Below are 19,133 nucleotides of genomic sequence, written 5' to 3'. Positions count from 1 at the left end.
GAACTTTGTACAAGGATTTATTATTGTATTTAAGTAGTGTCTTAAGGTATAGCTTTTATGGTCTATTAAGTATAACTCTCAAGCACCTTAAACACAACTAAATGAGGTGGAATTACTATTAACTTGTATTTTAGGTTACCAAGTGCCCAGGCAATTCCAACCAACTATATCCGGAATAGTATTTTATGACAGCTCATGACTTTCTATGCTGAGCTTCCTTGACTTAAAATTTTTACGAGATTGAAAACTGGCCTCTGAGATGGTGCCGGAAAGTTGGGTCATTAGCCCTCACCTTTTAAGAAATAATGTCTCAGCAGGCTGTATTTGAACCACTTGAGCTCAAGGAGGTGTTAACAGAGTTGTTAATTAACCTAGGTCTGGAACCCATTGTAAAGAATCCCAGAAAGTTGGAACAATAGGTAGGTACTGCTTAACCCACAGCAGGGAAGAAATGACTTCTGCTTTAATAATATAGTCAAAAAAGTTTTATAATACTGATATTAGAGTAAAAAAAAGAATGGCAACCTGCAACTAACAGTTGGTCGCAAATAGGTGCAGAGTTTCACTGCCTTCCAAAAGACCAGCTGGAATGGAAGCGGACAGAACTGGACATTCAGAGCGTTACACTGGCCTTTTTGGAGCAATCCCTGACTTTACACATGAATATAAACAGGCAATCAAAGAAACCTCAAAATGGCATCTCCTTTACACTCAAGCCTCTGACAAGATCAAGGATTTGCTTAAATCAACTAAGACCATTGTTTTCAAAAATTCAAAAGGATAGAGACTTCGTGGCTTTCCCTGGGAAGCATGTTCTAATGCTTACTTAATTCTACACTCGCAATCAAGAAGGTCTCAAGGTGAAAATAACCTCTCCTTATTTTCAGTGTAAACCCAATGGTCTGTGGAACGAGAGAACTGACTGGCATAAACAAACAAACAAATCTCTCAACTTGTTGGAAAAATGTTCCAAATGTTTCTCAGTCACCTCCTCCTCAGACAACGGCACTGAGATTATTATTTCTCGGAGAAACTGGTAAAACCGTTTTAACTAACTCTTGTCTCTTTTACATCTCTGTATGTAACTTTTTGAAATACGCAATCCTAAACACTTTATATTTAGGATCTGACCAAAGTGAGGGAATCCCCACTGCACTCTCAATGCTCCAATCTTCCCTTCGTTTTGTTGAAGTTCTTCAGATTAAACCATCAATGAGAGAAATAAACGGTGAAGATTATGAACATAGGAATATAAAGTTTAGATGCTGTAATAAAAACATACAAAAATTAATCTGACTCCTATGTTATGAGGTAACTTTAATTAACAGATCACCCTATTTATCACTTTTAAAACAGCATCTATGGCATGCATAATTATTACTAAAATCAATTGTATTTCAACATAAATTTTAATCCTGTAAGTGTTTGTAGCCAGCATTTCTTAGGTAGAAGCAGGGAAATTTTGATTATTTTTCTTTTTTACACTTTGCTTCCTCAGTAATAATCCACTATGGTATTTGTGAGTTTTTCCTCAACACAGCTTATTTACAATCATTACTGTATATGCCAGTAAACCACATTCTTGATTTCGTTCATCACACGTTAACGGTTTTACAGAGACCCACCTCTTTCATCGAAAGGTCTTATTGTTGAAAAGTCTCAGGGACCAGAAACCCTGAGCCATGGGTTGGGAATTGCTTATGTAATGGCAGGAAGGAAGAGATAGAGCAGAATGGCAGAGAATGACTGCTACATTAGAGGTAGGAGGGCCTAAGGCCCTAAGAAGGAAAGCTGACACAGAAGAAAGGAAATAATGAGAATGCTTCTCATCCTCAACATCTGGATGTCTGGAAAGGGCAAAAAAAACAGTGAGAAAAATAAGGTTGAATAAAGAGATGACATAGAGATAGAAAGGAGAGCCAGAAGAAAACCTCTGATCTAGCACCTCTTTTTTTTTTTTTTTTAAAGATTTTATTCATTTATTTGACAGGGAGAGAGAGATAGCAAGAAAGCACAAGCAGGGGGAGCAGCAGAGAGAGAGGGAGAAGCAGGCTCCCCGCCGAGCAAAGAGCCAGACAACGATGCAGGGCTCCATCCCAGGACCCTGGGGTCACGATGCGAGCCGAAGGTGACGCCCAACCATCTGAGCCATCCAGGCGCCCCTGATCTAGCACCTCTTAAGCAAAAAAGTTTCAAGGACAGATTTTAGTGTGATAGTATTTCCAGAGAAAGAATAATGTTCCTCTGCCCTTCAGATATCTTTTCCCTAGTGTTCATTATTATGTAGACTTTATTTGGCAAGTGGCGAATTGCTTTAATTCTACTGGAGAAGTAGAAGGTTTGAAATTGCATCTAACTGAGAGTCAACACACTTGATTAAAACATGTTTTAGACCCAGTATTAAAGATGACTATAAATTGGCATCATCTTGAAAAAGATTCCAGACTCTCTTGGGAAAGAAAACAAAAAAGATGGGACCAGGGGTAGTGAATGTAAATTAGCTCTGTCTATATTTATCTGAGACTCAACAAATAGTGTAAGAATTGATCATTCAAAATCTGTGATTACAGCATACTTCAGGAAAACATATGCATCTGGTCTTATTAGTTTCAGACTTGCTGGATTTCACACGATAAATTCCTGTTAGCACATCCTGATTCTAGTATTGTTATGTTTGAAAGATTCTGAGCAAAAAACATCTTATACTTAGAACTTACAAAATACTGTTTATATATTTATCTAATTTGATTTTCACAAAAAGTCAATATTAAAGTCAAGGAAGATACTAATTTCTTCTTATAAATCTGACTTCCTGGGCTTTTACTATCATATCTGTATTCCTCGTAATCTAAGTTGTATTCTTCAATATTTGTTTTGTCATTATAAGTTCTTGCATCTAATAAAGACATAACTACTGTCCTCTAGGTAAAACTGTGTCTTTTCTCCAGACTTCATACTTCCTATAATCTCTAAGAGGCTAAGTCTGTAAGTCCTAAGAATGTAACTGGATGCTCCGGACCAGAAACGAGTCAGACGTTTTTTGTAGCATTAGTGGGACAGAGTCTTATTCATTCATGATGGTATCTATTAAAACAAAATACTCTCTTATAAAGCATCTCAATGTATTTTCATTGAACAACTGGCTGTCCTCCAGGGGAGTAGACCCACTCCAGGAAAGCATCCTAAAAATCTTGATTTTATTTGTAAGTAATTTTTGTCCAAATGACCTTTCAATTTTAGAGTTTTCAACCCAGTGATATTAGTACTAAATAGCCCAAGCAGGACAACCCAATGTAAATATTCCCAAATGATCTGTTGTAACGTGCTTCCTTCTGCGTTTCTCTGTGTATGTAGTCAAAGAGATTGCTCTAAAAATTAGGCCAAAAAGCAGTCAAAAAGGAGACTTTTGCTCCTGAATCTTATTTGAAAATCAAGAAGTCTTACCTGTGAAACATTCCAAAATAGAGAATCAAATGAATTTTCAGCTCAAATATTAAAGCACTTCTATTTATATTTTAAAACACACATATTGTTTTAAACAGTGGTTTTCATCTCTGTCAGATCCAAGGATTTTTTTTTTTATAACATCTTCCTAACTAGACTGAGATAATGTCATATCTGGTAACATTTTCTAGCTACACAGAAAATATAAATAAGTCCATATAATGATCTAACTGTAATGTGAAAAAGAAAACAAAGGAATGTAAAATAAAATAATATATATTTCATTTTGAAAAAGCTGAGGCTTGGCCACATATGAAATGAAGGAGCCATCTGCTTGCACATTGCTGTGAATTCCCAAGCACAAATGCACATGATTACAAGTGCACTGCATGGATAACTCACATTTCATGAGGAGGCTTCTAATTGGGGACATAATTTTTCTAAATAATAATTAACTCTTAGTAAAGTACCAAACAGAACAAAAATAACATCATCCCTTGATATACCTGATAGTTGCATTCCCGGAAATTTAAGTACATATAAGACCATGATAAAAAGATGCTTTATGTACAAAACAGGAGTAGGTTGTAGGGCTAATACACATAAACAGATCTGATTACTTAACATGAATGCTGGATGGGTTAATTGAAATTGGGATGCAGGACAACTTTCCTTTGTACTTCTCTCTCTCGTCACATTATAGTTGTCTGGTGGACCTGACCCCCACCTACAGAATGTTTTCAGACATCTATCACTGTGATCATCAACAACATCTCCACAAATTTCCAAAACACCCCTGGGACAATACTACCCCTGCCAAAACCCAAGAAGTCAACCCTGGCCTCTTACTGTGATCCAGAGTGACTTTCAACTCCTCATGCTCCTTTCTGATCCAGAAAAGCCTTTGTTAGCTCCCCAGGCTAGGGGACTGAAGTCCTATGTTTGCATACCTCTTTCATAGCATATATCATAATTTATCAGATATGTGATTTTAAATGTTTGTCTCCACTGTCAAACTGTAAGCTCCATGAAGGCAAATAAATATCTGCTTTACCCTGCATCCTTAGTGTCAGACTTGTCCTCACACATGATAGGTGCTCAATAATAATGGATGTTAACAAAGGAATGAATAAATGAATTTGTATCCATTCAAAAACTGGAATTCACATCATATTGTTTCACTGGGTGAGGTGCTGAGATACTGACCTCTAAGTAAGTATATCTATCTACCTATTGCACTGAATATTAGGGGCATCTTTAGAAATTAAAAAACAAACAAATAAAAAAACTCTTAGGGAAACCAAGAACGGTCAAAATGAGAAAGCAGCTCTTTATGTAATGAACTCAATATGCATTGTAGAACACAGCCTAAAAAAACATTATGTGATCTTTAAATTCTTGTTAGTGGAATGAGTGATTGCTTGAATTGCCAAAAGAGTATTTTAAAGGTATTGTATGAATATTTATGGTTTCTGTAACTAAAAATAGCTTCACAACACATAAAATTAGAACAACGTATCTTAAAAAACCATCGATCACTTGAGACACTTCCTCACCTGAATTTGATTATTTTTAAACTGTCTCTCATGGAGAATATTTATTTTATTTATTTATATCTCACTGCATTCCACAAAAGCCTTGAAGTATATATTCTAAATTAAGCACTCCTACCCTTGGTAAAGGCTGAACATATTCTTTTAATTTTTATGTTGGACTTCAATAAAATTAACACAATTAGCACTCAAGATGACTAAAGGTTGAAATATCTAAATGTAATAATGATAAATTTAACGACTCAAACGTATCTCTAAACAAAAATTTAGCGAGATGATCAATCACCATTTCTGCTTTTCCAGATGGCTGCAGTCCCATCTCTTAGAATAATGGAGTGCTCAACCCTTTGATAGTTAATTGTACTGGATTACTGTTTGGCAATCAACCAACTCTTTGGCCTGGGGGCAGATCATTTTATTTAATGGTTCATCACCAAGACCTCACTAGAATGACAACATAGATCACTACACTATCATGCCAAGAAAGTGAAGAGCTTTAATCCAGACTTGCTGGATTTCACACGATAAATTCCAGTCCATTCCACCTGGGAGGAATTTCACTTAATAAACTACCTAGGTAAATGGTAACCAAAATTAGTAGTGATTAAGACCAAGAGCAGATTAAGTAAAATAGCAAATGGGCAAATAGATTTTTTTCAAGTCATGTGTTACCTAGTTTGACATTTCTCTTAAGTACAGTAATTTGGCTTTAAAATATAGGAATAACATCTGCAGTAGGTTGAAGCAGAAAATCAGATAAACAACAAAAAAAAAGATTTTTAATGCTTAAGGTCTGAGTAGAGTTTCACATTTTTCACTGAACTTGAACGTTTTAATTTTCAAAATGTAAAGACCTATGTAAAAACAAAACTTTGTTAGTTTTGAAAAACATTTGTGGAAAATACTGAATTCGCGAATCAGCATTGTACCACTGAAAAACTGATTTTTCTGTTTATCTTCAAAATGTATGTCCAGATGTATTTCATCTTTAACCCTGAATGGCTCAAGCTTGGGAAAAGCAGTCATTTAACAGAACAAAACCAGTAGAAATTCCACAGATCTCATACCAGACTCTGCGTCAAGCTCAGAAGTCAGCAAAATGATAAAACAATTTACAATGACATTTACCTAAAAACCCAATTGTGGATGAGAGGGACATGCCTGTCTCTATGCTAGAAAATAAGATACAGTATAAATCCCATTTGTCTTTTTTTTTTAATTTATAAATGATTTATGCATTTTGAACCTTGTTTCCCTATTTGGGAATATCTTCCTGATTCTCCTTGGTAATTTCTCATGTACCTTTCAAGACTCAGAATGAATGTGGCCTCACTGGAGTCCCCCTGAAGGCCATGTGGCCATCCTTATCCTGTGCTCCCAGAAAGCATTTTTTTTCTTTTTTTTAAAGATTTTATTTATTTATTTGAGACAGAGAGAGCAGAGCAAGAGAGAGAGAGAGAGCATGAGCAGGGGAAAGTGGCAGAGGGAGAGGGAGAAGCAGACTTCCTGCTGAGCAGAGAGCCCAACACGGGGCTCCATCCCAGGACCCCGAGATCATGACCTGAGCTGAAGGCAAACGCTTCACCAACTGAGCCAACCACCCAGATGCCCCATCAGAAAGCATTCTTCATACCTGATTCCCCACTCCCTGTGTTGTGCTATGATTTACTTGTTTACATGCCCATTTCTTCTATCAGAGCTCCATGAATGAGGGACTATGATTCCCTCCTTTGTATCCTCACCATTCAAGACAGTCCTGGCACATCGTAAGATCTAATATACTTGTTTTAAATGAATGAATGGTGTTCCATAGCCGAACTATGCTCCTTGACTATGATAATAAAACTCATGAATGAAAACATCTGGGGTCAGAATCTGAAATGAACTGATCGAAGTCACTGATCCACCGTCACCTGCCAGCTCAGGGCTGCCTCAGGTGGAGAAGCCTCTGGCTACACGAAAACCCCCTTCACTGTGCCCTTCAGAGTTCTATCCCTGGCACCTCATCTTTAATCTCCCTTCTCTCCTGGGCTCCTCACACCCTGTCTGTTCTGATTAGGAAGCACAGATGCCATGCCTTTCCTGTGAATCAGGAGGCGTGTGTTTTAACCCGGGCTCTGCTCAGTTATCTATGAGCTTTAGCAAAACATGGGCCTCTCTGAAGCCCCCCTTCTCATCTGCAAACAAGGGAGAGAGGTGGGGTGTTGGAGGTCATGGGCATAGAGTGGAACAGGTCTGGGTGCAAACCTTTCCTGCCCCTGAATAGTCAAAGAGCCTTAAAGCCTTCCATTCATGTTCAATTTGTAAAATAGGAACACCATGATTCATCTGCTGGTTTCATCAGATGGTTGTAAAAAACAAAAACGTCACAGGTTTAGAAATTGCAAAGTGCTATTTTTCTATAGTGAGCCATTATATCAATGCAGTGATACACTGTTCCATAGTGATTTTTTTTTCTGTATTCTCTCTGAATGCAAATCTGACTCCATCACCGCCATCACTTCTTTTTAAAAGCCTCCAATAGCTGCCCATCGCATTCAGAATAAAGCCCCTTGTTAAGCATGTAAGGTCTTTCCTAGTGAATCCATCTCTAGAGACATGCCCTCTCAGTGTTGTTACCAGACTCAATGAACCAGTCACAAGTTCCGGATTATCTCTACTCTCTCACTTCCGCCCGTTTATTCACTCTGTTCCCTGACACCACCTCCCCCCAGCACTTTTGCATACCTCTTTCATAGCGCTTGCTACACTGTATTGCAACTGGGGGGGGCTGGTGTCTGGCTTCCACCTTAGACTATGAGTCCCTTGAGAACAGAGGTGGTTGTGTACATTGTATTACTGGTGCCCAGCCTGGTACCTCTTGTGTGTGGCGCCATTTAATAAGGTTTGCAGGATGGATAAGTTACTGCCTGAAAACCCCTGCTTGACAGCTATTAATGTTCCTGAGTTCAGAGTTGGCCATAATGTATATTGATTAAATATGGATATCTCATGGTAAATTCCTTTATCATTATTGGAAAAATAGGCCAAGCTGTGGTCAACTAAGTAAATGCAGAGGAAAACATGATATTAGTTTTGGGGTACATAATAGACATAATAGCCATTTTTAAGTATTTGGCAATTTATACCCTGCTTCTTTTCACAAAGGATACAAGAAAGCACATTGGTGGAGTGAAAAAAGAAAAAGGATATCAGAAATACGCATGCAGGAAAGACCTATTATATAGTTGCCATAGCTGAATAGTAACTTTGGCTCTGAATTTTCTGGAAATCAAAATAGACATTCATAGTAACATATACTCAAATCTTGATGTGGTAGCAAAGAGGGTGTTGGTGATAGCACAAGGGAAAGGGTTGGAAAGGTGAACAATCTGACTGAAAAAAATGGTAACAGATGTTATATGCATGCATGAAATTAAAATGAACTCAAATTAAATGAAATATTCTATAAGGTATGTATTCTTAAAAGTTTCATTAATAATCAACAAAAGCCACATTGTTGCTTCTGCAGTGTATGAGCCTCTACCCATCCACCCCAACCCCAATCCAGCCCTTCTATTTCTTGCTCCTGAAATCAGACATGTAACCTACAAATGAAAACATAGGTTGAGCAGAGCTGAAAACATACAATGCTTTACATTTTTGAAAAGGCAATTATTCAATTGTTTGGGGGCAGGAAGGAGGAAGGAGAGATACTAAACAAATTATGCTATATATAAAACAATTTGTGATTTAAATAAAAACCAAAAATGACTAATTTTTTTTTATCTTCATACTGTTCTGCAAGCCAAATAAAACAAATGAAAGAAGAAAATGCCATGACAAAGTCCTTCCACGTTGGCCTTGAAATGACAATGCTATCAGTAAGTATTGAGACAACCACATCTAAATGAATCTGTACCAAAGAAGTAAAATTCTTCTTTGAAAATATTTGACTTCAGTACATTTTCTGGTGGCCTAACTTAACCCAAATAATGACATGGAACTCACAGGAAATAAGTTGATGGAAATAACATTCGGGTGTGGCCTGGCTATGGACATACTGGTATTGTGATGTCACAGTAAGAGAGAAGACAAGGACCTCTCTCACATTCATAGCTCATGAAATGGGATCACTAATAATGCGGAGCTTAAGCCATGCAGACTCTCTAGGATCTAAACTGACTATAAAGCAACAGATGACACTTGTTCAAAGACAGACTACAGTTGCCAAGGCTCTGTCCTAATACTAAAAAAGCAAACACACTAATAATAAAAAATCATTAGACTATCAGCACAATTAATTTTTGGACTACTTTTCACCTATCAATTTCTAAAATGTTTTCTGTTAACAGAATATCCAGACTTTCAGACTATGCACAGAATGACAAGTAATTCACAAATACTAGGTTTAACTTTAATAAATAAGTTTGCATGTAGTTCATTTTGTAACATGTATTGAGTATAATGTTTAATTAGGATTTTATATCATCTATGGCATCCTGCCCTTCTATATAATCTATGTTAATAAAGACTTGACTGAAGAGTCAAAAAGGGGAAAGTAATATGAATTTCTCAAGAAAAAAAATATCCTAACACTTAGATTTAAAAAGGTAAAAATCATAAAAGACTCATGATTTGTACACATAACAAAACACCCCTGCATAAAAAAAATTCCCACAATTAACAACAAAAAATTACAAACAAAAAAACTAGGTAAAATATTTACATCATAGATAACACGGGGCTAGTATTCTTAATATAGAGTTCTAATATACCAATAAGAAAAAGACAAACACCTCGATGAAAAAAATGTGCAAATTATATGAACATACAGTTTGTTAAAGAGTGTAAAGAAAGTTTTACCTCACTATTAATCAAAGAAAAATTTTAAAAAACAAATGCCTTCACTTATTATTGGGAACTATTTAAAAGAATAACACCCCACAGTGCTGGCCAGGGTCTGAAATCCTCCAATATTGGTGGTACAATATCAGTAGACTCAATATATCTGGAGGGTAGTTTGGCAATATATATTTAAAAATGTGCCAAGTAGGGGCGCCTGGGTGGCTCAGTCGTTAAGCGTCTGCCTTTGGCTCAGGTGATGATCCCAGGGTCCTGGGATCGAGCCCCACATGGGGCTCCCTGCTCAGCAGAAAGCCTGCTTCTCCCTCTCCCACTCCCCCTGCTTGTGTTCCCTCTCTCGCTGTGTCTCTCTCTGTCAAATAAATAAATAAAATCTTAAAAAAATAAAAAAAATAATAAATAAAAATGTGCCAAGTAACCAAGCAATTTCTCTTCCCAGAAATTTATCATAAGAAAATCAGGAAAGTATGTAAAGAAATACAAACCACTATGTTCCTAAGAGTAACTTCACATTTCCTAAATGCTGAGTACTTTACAGAATGCTTTAATTTGTTTTACTCCTCATAACCATCATATTCTACAGATGCAAAAATAAGATACTGAGGTAGATGAAATAATTTTTTGAAGACAGAAGGAATTGAGCAATCAATATCATGTCATAGGATTCCAAAGCCTTAACTGCCAACTTCAGATGAATTTTTTTTTTACAGTTTTTTTAAATTAAAGATGTCCTAGGAGAGAAACAGAGTGACCATGACAAAGAACTGAAAATATCCAGAGACAAAGAAGAACAGGAAACAGAATCAGACAGACGTAAATGGAGAAAGACAAAGAGACAGAGAGAGATGGAGACGCAAAACAGGCATCGGTGGGGAGAGACTGGAAATGAAAGAGAAAAAGAAGTACATTTTGAAATTATTAATACTCTGTATCTTATTTTTTCTTTGACTGCTGCTAATTATTTTTTTTGTAGCAAGTATTACTTATGTGACATAGATATTTTTTAAAAATTGCTAATGGAAGCAGGGGACCCGAAGTTATCTGATTGGAAATATATATGCCTGGTCTCACTACTAAGCAAATGGGCTAGGAGATTTCATAAGTTTATGTTTTGTGCCATCCTTCCCTAAAGGTAGAAAGTCTAATTGCAAAATGTAAACCAGGAAAGGCAGATATCTGGAAGCACAAGGTGGAAGATAAAAGAAACTTCCAACTTACTTCCAGAGAAGGCCTGAAGGAGTGTGGTGGTTCTACGTTGTTGATTTGGGGATACACAGATAGTTTACAAATCAATACAGATGAAGATACCAATATCCTTTTTAAATGGAAGCGACAAACCCTGTTTGCAACCTCATCTCTACAAAGAATGTACATGTGTGCATGTCTGCACTCACATGCACATGAGTGTATGCACACACACACCTCATAAAACATGGAAACAAAAATAAACCCAGAAACCTTTTCAAGTGGCTATCACAACACTAAGTGGAGAAACATTAATAGGGGTGGATCAGCCATGTCAATTTAGGACATGAAGAACCAGTTACATACGTTACTGTAGGGGCTTCACCTTCTTAGATTACACTGTCTAAAATTTGCAGCCAAAATTAGCTAAAATATTGTTACTGCCAAAATTATCTAGAACCACATAATTTCAAACAGCAAGGACAAAATATATATGCACTGCTCTATGCAGTGTTTTATATTCTTTTAAATCATTGCCAATTAAAAAAAAAAACCAGGGGCGCCTGGGTGGCTCAGTTGGTTAAGCGACTGCCTTCGGCTCAGGTCATGATCCTGGAGTCCCGGGATCGAGTCCTGCATCGGGCTCCCCGCTCGGCGGGGAGTCTGCTTCTCCCTCTGACCCTCCTCCCTCTCATGCTCTCTGTCTCTCATTCTCTCTCTCTCAAATAAATAAATAAAATCTTAAAAAAAAAAAAACATCATGTATTAGCCATACTAAATATGGCTAGATATTTACGAATGAACCAACATTTTTCTTTCTCTTGCCTTCATGAAGGTAACTGAAATTATGAATAATACTGTCAAAACTCTACACTTCGTAGAAATTTTCCCAAAATTACTTCTAATGTCCAGAATGGACTGTATGGGGCTTTAATCAATTTAAGCATCCTTTCCTTAAGAGCTCGCTTACTTCTAGAAATAATAATCTGTTCACAGCATTAGAGTAACCCGTATGTGCTGTTCACAACCACCTTAAGACAGCCTTTGCTGGGCTCCTGGGTGGTGCAGTAGGTTAAGTATCCGACTCTTGGTTTCGGCTCAGGTCAGGATCTCAGGGTGGAGGGATTGAACCCCCTCTGTGCCAAGTGCGAAGTCTGCCTGTTTCTCTCTCCCTCTCTCTCTGCCCCTCCCTGCCATGCTCCTGAACATGTGCATGCTCTCTCTCCCTCTCTCTTTCTCTCTCAAATAAATAAATAACTCTTTAAAACAAAAAGATAGCCATTGCTTGTACAACTGCTCTTGGAGAACCCCGTTCTCATAATGCTCATCATCATAGCTAGACAAGTATGTTAGAAATGTGAAGTAAATTGAGATTTTCTTTTCCAAGTCAATATTCTAACTAGAGTGCAGCATGTAGAGAGTAATATCATATTAAAGACAAAACGGAACAAAACAAAACAAAATACAGACATGAACTTATGGACAAAGTAGTTACCCAACAGCAGGTGGCAAATTACTCTTTTATCTTCCCTTCTTTCCCACATACTGCCTTCACAATTAGTTCTAAAAATTCTGTTAAAAGTGAGAAAAGAAAGCAAATAGTTTTGCTATGGCTTAACTTAACCTACACTAGAGACTAAAATAAGGATGGCAAATAGATTTCAATTTGCCTGCCCCTTCTAATCAGCTGGTAATTATTGCCAAGAACACTGTGTCAAGAAGGATTCTGAGTGGCTTTATTAATTACTGATGTCTGCTGTGTAAACCCAAGGGAGGATGTGGAGGCTTCCATTTGACTTTATTCTTTTCCCAGCTTTTATGTCTAACATATTTCCATTCCTGCTTAGCTTCATCCCTAAACGTCATCTTATTTTCATGGGAATATAAACAACTACATATAAATCAGTTTTTTTGTAAATATTAACAGAGACATTAGTTAGGCTGAGATACTCTGGCAGTGGAAAGTGTTGGATTCAAAGATTTAACCAGGTAGTGAATGGATGAATGCATGGAGTCAGAGGAACAGATCTGTGAATTCCAAGAGCTTCTAAGAGGCATTTCATAGAAGAAGTAAGAAATTATCATATTTAAGCTTCCTATAGAAAATTAAGTGATATGGGGAGACAAGCACATAGTCCTACTAATCAATACAGTTTACCTCAATCTTATTAGGGTTTTGGCCTTATCAGATACTATATTATTAAAAAAGAAAGTAGGAATTCCACCACTAAGGCATATAATAATAAAAGATTAACAATCTAAAAAAAAAGGAGAAATGCGTTAAAAAGGACAGTAAACAATTTGCTCTCTTGAATGACTATGCATTATTTTGTTATTTTATCATTTATTTTCAGAATCAAGTTTAGACATGTTTAGATGAGTCGTTACAGTAAAAGAGGGGAAAGAACTCCATTTCGATTCAGATCAGGGTTGGAACCTCAGCTCTTCCACGGATTTTTTTTTTCATTCATTAATTTCTACATTTGACAAAAAATTGCGTATGATGGATAATGGGAAAACAAGATAAATCTGAATATTTCACAGAATTTACAATGCAATTAGGGAACAGAACAGTGAATTAAAAAGTGGAAAATGTTATAAAGATGCATTTTGGAAACAGAACATAGCTAGCAGCTGAATTTCTTTCATCCTCCCCTATACCTTGGAATAATATACACCCAACTTCTTTGCATAGTTATTGTGAAGAAGCAATGAGATGCATACAACTTCTTTTACTGTAAATATACTAAAAGCCATTTACCTCTTACACCATTTAGGTTGAAAAGCACACAGTCTGGCATCTCAAGTCCAGACCATGTCCTCTTGGTGTCAAAGTTTCCACTCCAATCATACAACAGCATTGCTAAGAATTCACAAAGCAAATGTAAGTTTCTGTATAAAGTCAATATGGTTTAAGAGCATCCTTCCTAGACATAAATGCAGAAATTCTCCTTGGACTGTAGACATCCTCAGGGAAAGCTTTCTGATAACCACAAGCATCCAAGACCCTAATCTTGGTTAATCACTAACAGGTTAGCATCTCTGAAAACAACACAGCCTAAGAGCTGAAGAATGTGTGGTCTGGTTCTCATAGAATTTAAACCTAGGACAAAACATAGGGATTTGGAAGGTTATTTTTTAAAAATCTGGATTAATAACACATTATCAGTTTGGTAAGAAAATATGAACAGCAATTATCAAGCTTCCAGATATGCAACATAGCTTAGAAATAGAATGTATTTGCTACTGACTATGAGAGGAAGAATATGGAATTTTATAGTACAAGCAACCTTTTGCAATGTAATTAAACAATCTATCATAACATCTTAAAACACTGCAAAAATCTTACATTATTTTATTTGTACTGAATTAGCAATTAACTCAGCTCAATAAATCCTATTCTATCCTCAAAACACCTATTATAAGATAAACAACATGTACTGGGTAAAAATTGAAAATAATTGTATAGCATAATGTATTAATATCATAATGTATTTTATTTATTTCATTTATCTATATTACAGGCATTGTAACAATTCTAAGTCAGCTTCTCTCTGCTCCTAGTTCTAAAACTTTTGGCTGAAGAAATGATTAACCCTGGAAATTCTAGCCAATTCGTAAAGAATGATGACTTTCCATTCTCTTTCTTATAGGTAGCCAGTCAGGTAATTCTTAAAGTTCGGGACAATGAATGCTGCCTAAAGTTCTGAACATCTCACCAAGAAAAAATGGCCCTAAATTCACAAGGATTTATAGGTGTTATTCTTCCAGGGAAACCTAAGAGCTTTTGGTCTTGGACAAGTCACTTAGCTCTACATAAAATGATGCCACTCATCTAGAAATTAAAAAAGAATGAATGAGGCAAGACCAGGCATGGAAAAGATCAACTTATTCCTAGACAGCTGAGGTCAGGAGACCTCAAACTAGAACTTTATGAAATTTTATATTAAATTGAAGAGCATCTAAGTACAAGAAACGGCATATGACACAGAGATGGTGGAAAGCCTAAACGCGATAGTCATGGAACACCAGGGTCCAGAATTGAACTAGGTACATATGGCATCAAATTTTTTTTTAAAGCCTGGATCTCTTGAATTCAGCAGTCCATTCTAGACAAAGTCATTCTCAGTTTTCTCACAGAAATTGTAACAGAAGATAGTAATGTGTCAATTTTAAATCACAACACAGATGTGAGCTACTACTGTTTCATTAATCAATAAATAATGATAATTCCAGCCAACATAAATTAATGTAACTTTTATGAGTTTAAATAGGGAAAAACTTGGATTTCTAAGCAAAAAACACTTATATGAATGCAAGAGTGGATTAAGACTTTTAGTATGGCAGCATCATATAAAGTAGGGAGGAGAGAAAAGGGTCAAGTAAGTCGAAAGCCTGATTTGGAGGCCTGTACAATGATATAGGTTTCGGGCAAGAACATAAAATTAAAACAAAACAAAACAAAACAAGAAAACAAGAAAGGACATAATTAAGAAAAGACACTAAATACAAAATTAAAAAGTTTGGGAATTGGTTGGGTGGAAACACGACAGGGGTAAAAAGAAAATTTCAGAGTTCAGCCAGTGGGAGAGTAGACATTCTGCTAATAAAACAGAAATCAGTAGGAGTAGCTGTTGAAGAAGCAAGAAGAGTACAAGGTCAGCACAGACATGCAGGCTGAGAACCTTACAGACATCCACGTGGACATAGAATCTAGAATTCAAAAGAGAATTTAGGTAACAGAGAAGGATTTAATAGACAACTAATGTCATGTGAGTCGGTACAATTATAGAAATGTTTAGAAATTATAATAAGACCAATGATAGAATCTGAAATAAAAGCGATGTTTCAAAGCGATGAAAGGAATTTTATTCATCCATTCTTTCAATTCTTACTACTGTGTTAAGTACCGGGGGTTAAGTATTGAAAGTATAAGAACCAAGACAGAGGTGCACAATGTGTATTTGGAAACCAAAAGACTATATCCACATTATTTAAATGGTGGTCTCAAGAAATTTAGGTTGAATAAACATACTTTGTTTTCCTTTGTAAAGTTTGCAAGTATATATTCTTCCTGTAAATAGCTCTTGAGAACCAACTACTTGAAGGAATTTGCCAGATGCTGAAAATTTTGTTAGTCTTGGTTTCAGAAGTTAGCATAAATACAGTAATCATTTTTCCTTGGAAAACACAGTGAATTACAAAAGAAATGGAAACTCCACAAATACCAAATTTGGCACATGTGCAAAGTTTTGGCAAGACTTTGTTAAAAAGAAAATGTAAAAAGCAAAGGTTTTGTTCCATAACATGTCATAATTAGGTGAAAACACGATGGCTGTGTAAACAGAGTATAATCATAGTTAACTGACAATCCATTGGTCAAGCTGATGGCCACTTAGTAAGATGGCTCTCGAACAGTGAGAGCATCCGTAGGGGTGAAATGATTGAGCCAAAGAGAGGTAGAACAATTACCTCCCTCTTTTACACTAGATTCTACTACAGTCTCCTAAATGGTTGTTTAGTCTTCGTTTTCCTCTTAAACTTTATTGCATGTAAAGGTCCTTTCATTTTCTAGTATATGGCTAGAAAATGTTATTTCTAGACACATGAGAAAATAATTTTAAAAACTGGTATTTATTTTACATAGTTTGAACAAAAAAATACAAAGAATGTCTTACACAAAATAGAATGGTCCAGAGTTTACTTTAGATATATATTTTTAAGTGAAGAGTGAGTAAAAATTTTCACTTCAAAAAAATGAAATATTGAAAATGATGATTAGAAGTAGAGTCTGCTTTAATTCTCTGCCTAAAATTTGTATCATAAAAGCAAAAAAAAAAAAAAAGTTTACTCCTTAAAGCAATTTATACATTAAATAACAACATTACTTGAATTGTAGCCAGGTTATAAGTTCCATGAGAACTGACACCCAACAAAGACATGTTATTGGAAACCATTGTCGAGCCTAAAGAAATAAATGTAATGCTGTACACTAGCAATGCTATAATTGGCCTCTTGTCAAAGAGTCCCACTCACTTTAACTCTCAGTCTGGGGTAGTACATTAAAGTGAACTTTTTTTTTTATTAAAAAAATTCTGATGAACCACAGAATTCTACTCCTGAAACCAGTATCGCACTGTGTCAACTAACTTGAATTTAAATAAAAATTTGAAAAACAAAAACAAAAATTTAAAAATTTTCCCTATGCCTATAATGTTAATTAATATCATTTTATAATAACTATGCCCTCCCAGAGCTGAAAAAAAATTACAATTTTAATTGCTAAGAAAACTTTCTCTTATCTATATACTATTATCTATATACTATTGTGTATATATCTCTTGTCTACATACTATATGTATCTCTTGCCTACAATATACTGTTATATATATATATATATATATATATATCCCTTGTCTATATACTCTTCCTTTCACCAATCATAAACCTTTCCAAGCATAATATTACTGAAGTCCTATTACCAAGCTGTCTGTCTTTAACATTGACTCTGCTGAAGACTCCAGAAAGTGCGCTTTAAGTCATCACTTACAAATAAGAATGTAAATCTATATATCTCCTAAAAAATTTTATTTAGCAAAATTGAGAAACAAATTGATCGACTTTTCAACCATCACTTTTATTTTAGGATTAAAAGAAGAAAAAAAACTTTTAAAGGGTATAGCACAACCCTACACAATGACTGTTCAGTATGTCAGTACAAGTCTACCATTTGTAATCAGTCCCCCAAGAAGAGAAGATACAAACCATACCTACACAACTAAGAATTTCATTTTATCAATATATTCATGTACATTTGCAATTTTGTGGACCTTATTATAAGCAAGAAGAGAAAATGTAGCCCCTCAACTAATGTCTGTTTTCCCATTCTCATTGAAAGTCAAGTGCTTTCAAGGATGAAGGGTCACAGAACATTCCGATCCATATCCAACCACCATGGGTATGACAGGAGATTTGGTGCCCTGGCAGAGCTGACTTTAAAGCTGGGCCGTCCGGGATGAATATTTGTTCCTTAGGGGAAAATGTTAGAACATGGTGGACTGAAGGGACAGTCTGCGTAGGAAGACCAGGGCTGACAGTTCATGTCATGATGTAGAAAGGGCCAACACTATGGGATGGAGAGCAATGAGTCCTAGCCTCACTTGAGCATCAGAACGAGAGAATTCTCCAAAAACCAAACTTCTACGCTCTTGGCTAGAAATAGAAACTCTCAGAATGAAGCCTGAGCATCTAGATTTTAAAATCTCTTTAGGAAAGCACAGGGTATATAGGGAATCTTATCCCCAGAGTAAGTCTCAGGTGGCACATACATCACTGGGGACAACTATACCTTTTAGTTGATGCTTTGCTAACAGCAAAGAAATTCATATAAAAAGTATAGCATACATTGCTTTTGTTGTCATCACCACTGTCTTTTAATGGCCAAGATATGGCCAGAAAAGCCACAGGAAGGACATGAGTACTCACATTTATACTCCTTAAATAATGAAGGGGTTAAGCTATATTCAGCCACCACATTTTTTAAAAAAAGGCCTGAGTCGTTCATCCAACAAATAGTAATGGAGTTTGACGGGATGAACTACAGGGCTGAACTGCCTATCTAGCATTCCAGAATGACATTGATGCATCATAATAGGCTTGGCCTTTAGAAGACACTAAAATAATAAGAGTCTCTAGATTTACCAGTTTCTTAATACAGCTAATCATTACTGAAAGTATTTGCATTGAGCTATGTTGACAATGTGACTGTTACCAGCCAATGACATCTTTCTCATGATCGCCAAGGTTTCTTTTTTTAAAAGTCTCTCTCACTCAGCTCTACTTAGTAAAAAGTTGTGTATAAACAGTGAATGTGAACTGTTAACTGAGGCTCCTTTATCAGATTTCATCTGGCCTGCACAGATTCATTCCCCAGGACGCAGGGCTGGGAATTTTTTTAAAAGTTTAGAGTTTCCACACAAGACTATGAATTAATTCAGTTGATCACCACTGAATTTCATGTGTTCCAAAATACCTTTGACTTAAAATGGGTATCCTGGGGCGCCTGGGTGGCTCAGTTGGTTGAGCGACTGCCTTCGGCTCAGGTCA

At 36.1% G+C, this 19,133-nt stretch overlaps 1 protein-coding gene across 6 annotated transcripts in view; it reads right to left on the bottom strand.

Moving 5' to 3' along the window:
* ZFHX4 (zinc finger homeobox 4) overlaps nt 1-19,133 on the bottom strand; it is a 182,234-nt gene that overhangs the window by 99,346 nt on the left and 63,755 nt on the right. The window lies entirely within an intron of this gene.

The sequence above is a fragment of the Leptonychotes weddellii genome, chromosome 4 (assembly GCF_054177405.1).
Source record: "Leptonychotes weddellii isolate Sample4059 chromosome 4, ASM5417740v2, whole genome shotgun sequence".
Taxonomy (NCBI): domain Eukaryota; kingdom Metazoa; phylum Chordata; class Mammalia; order Carnivora; family Phocidae; genus Leptonychotes; species Leptonychotes weddellii.
The sequence above is the reverse complement of the archived record's forward strand: the minus strand, read 5'-3'. Positions and strand labels throughout refer to the sequence as shown.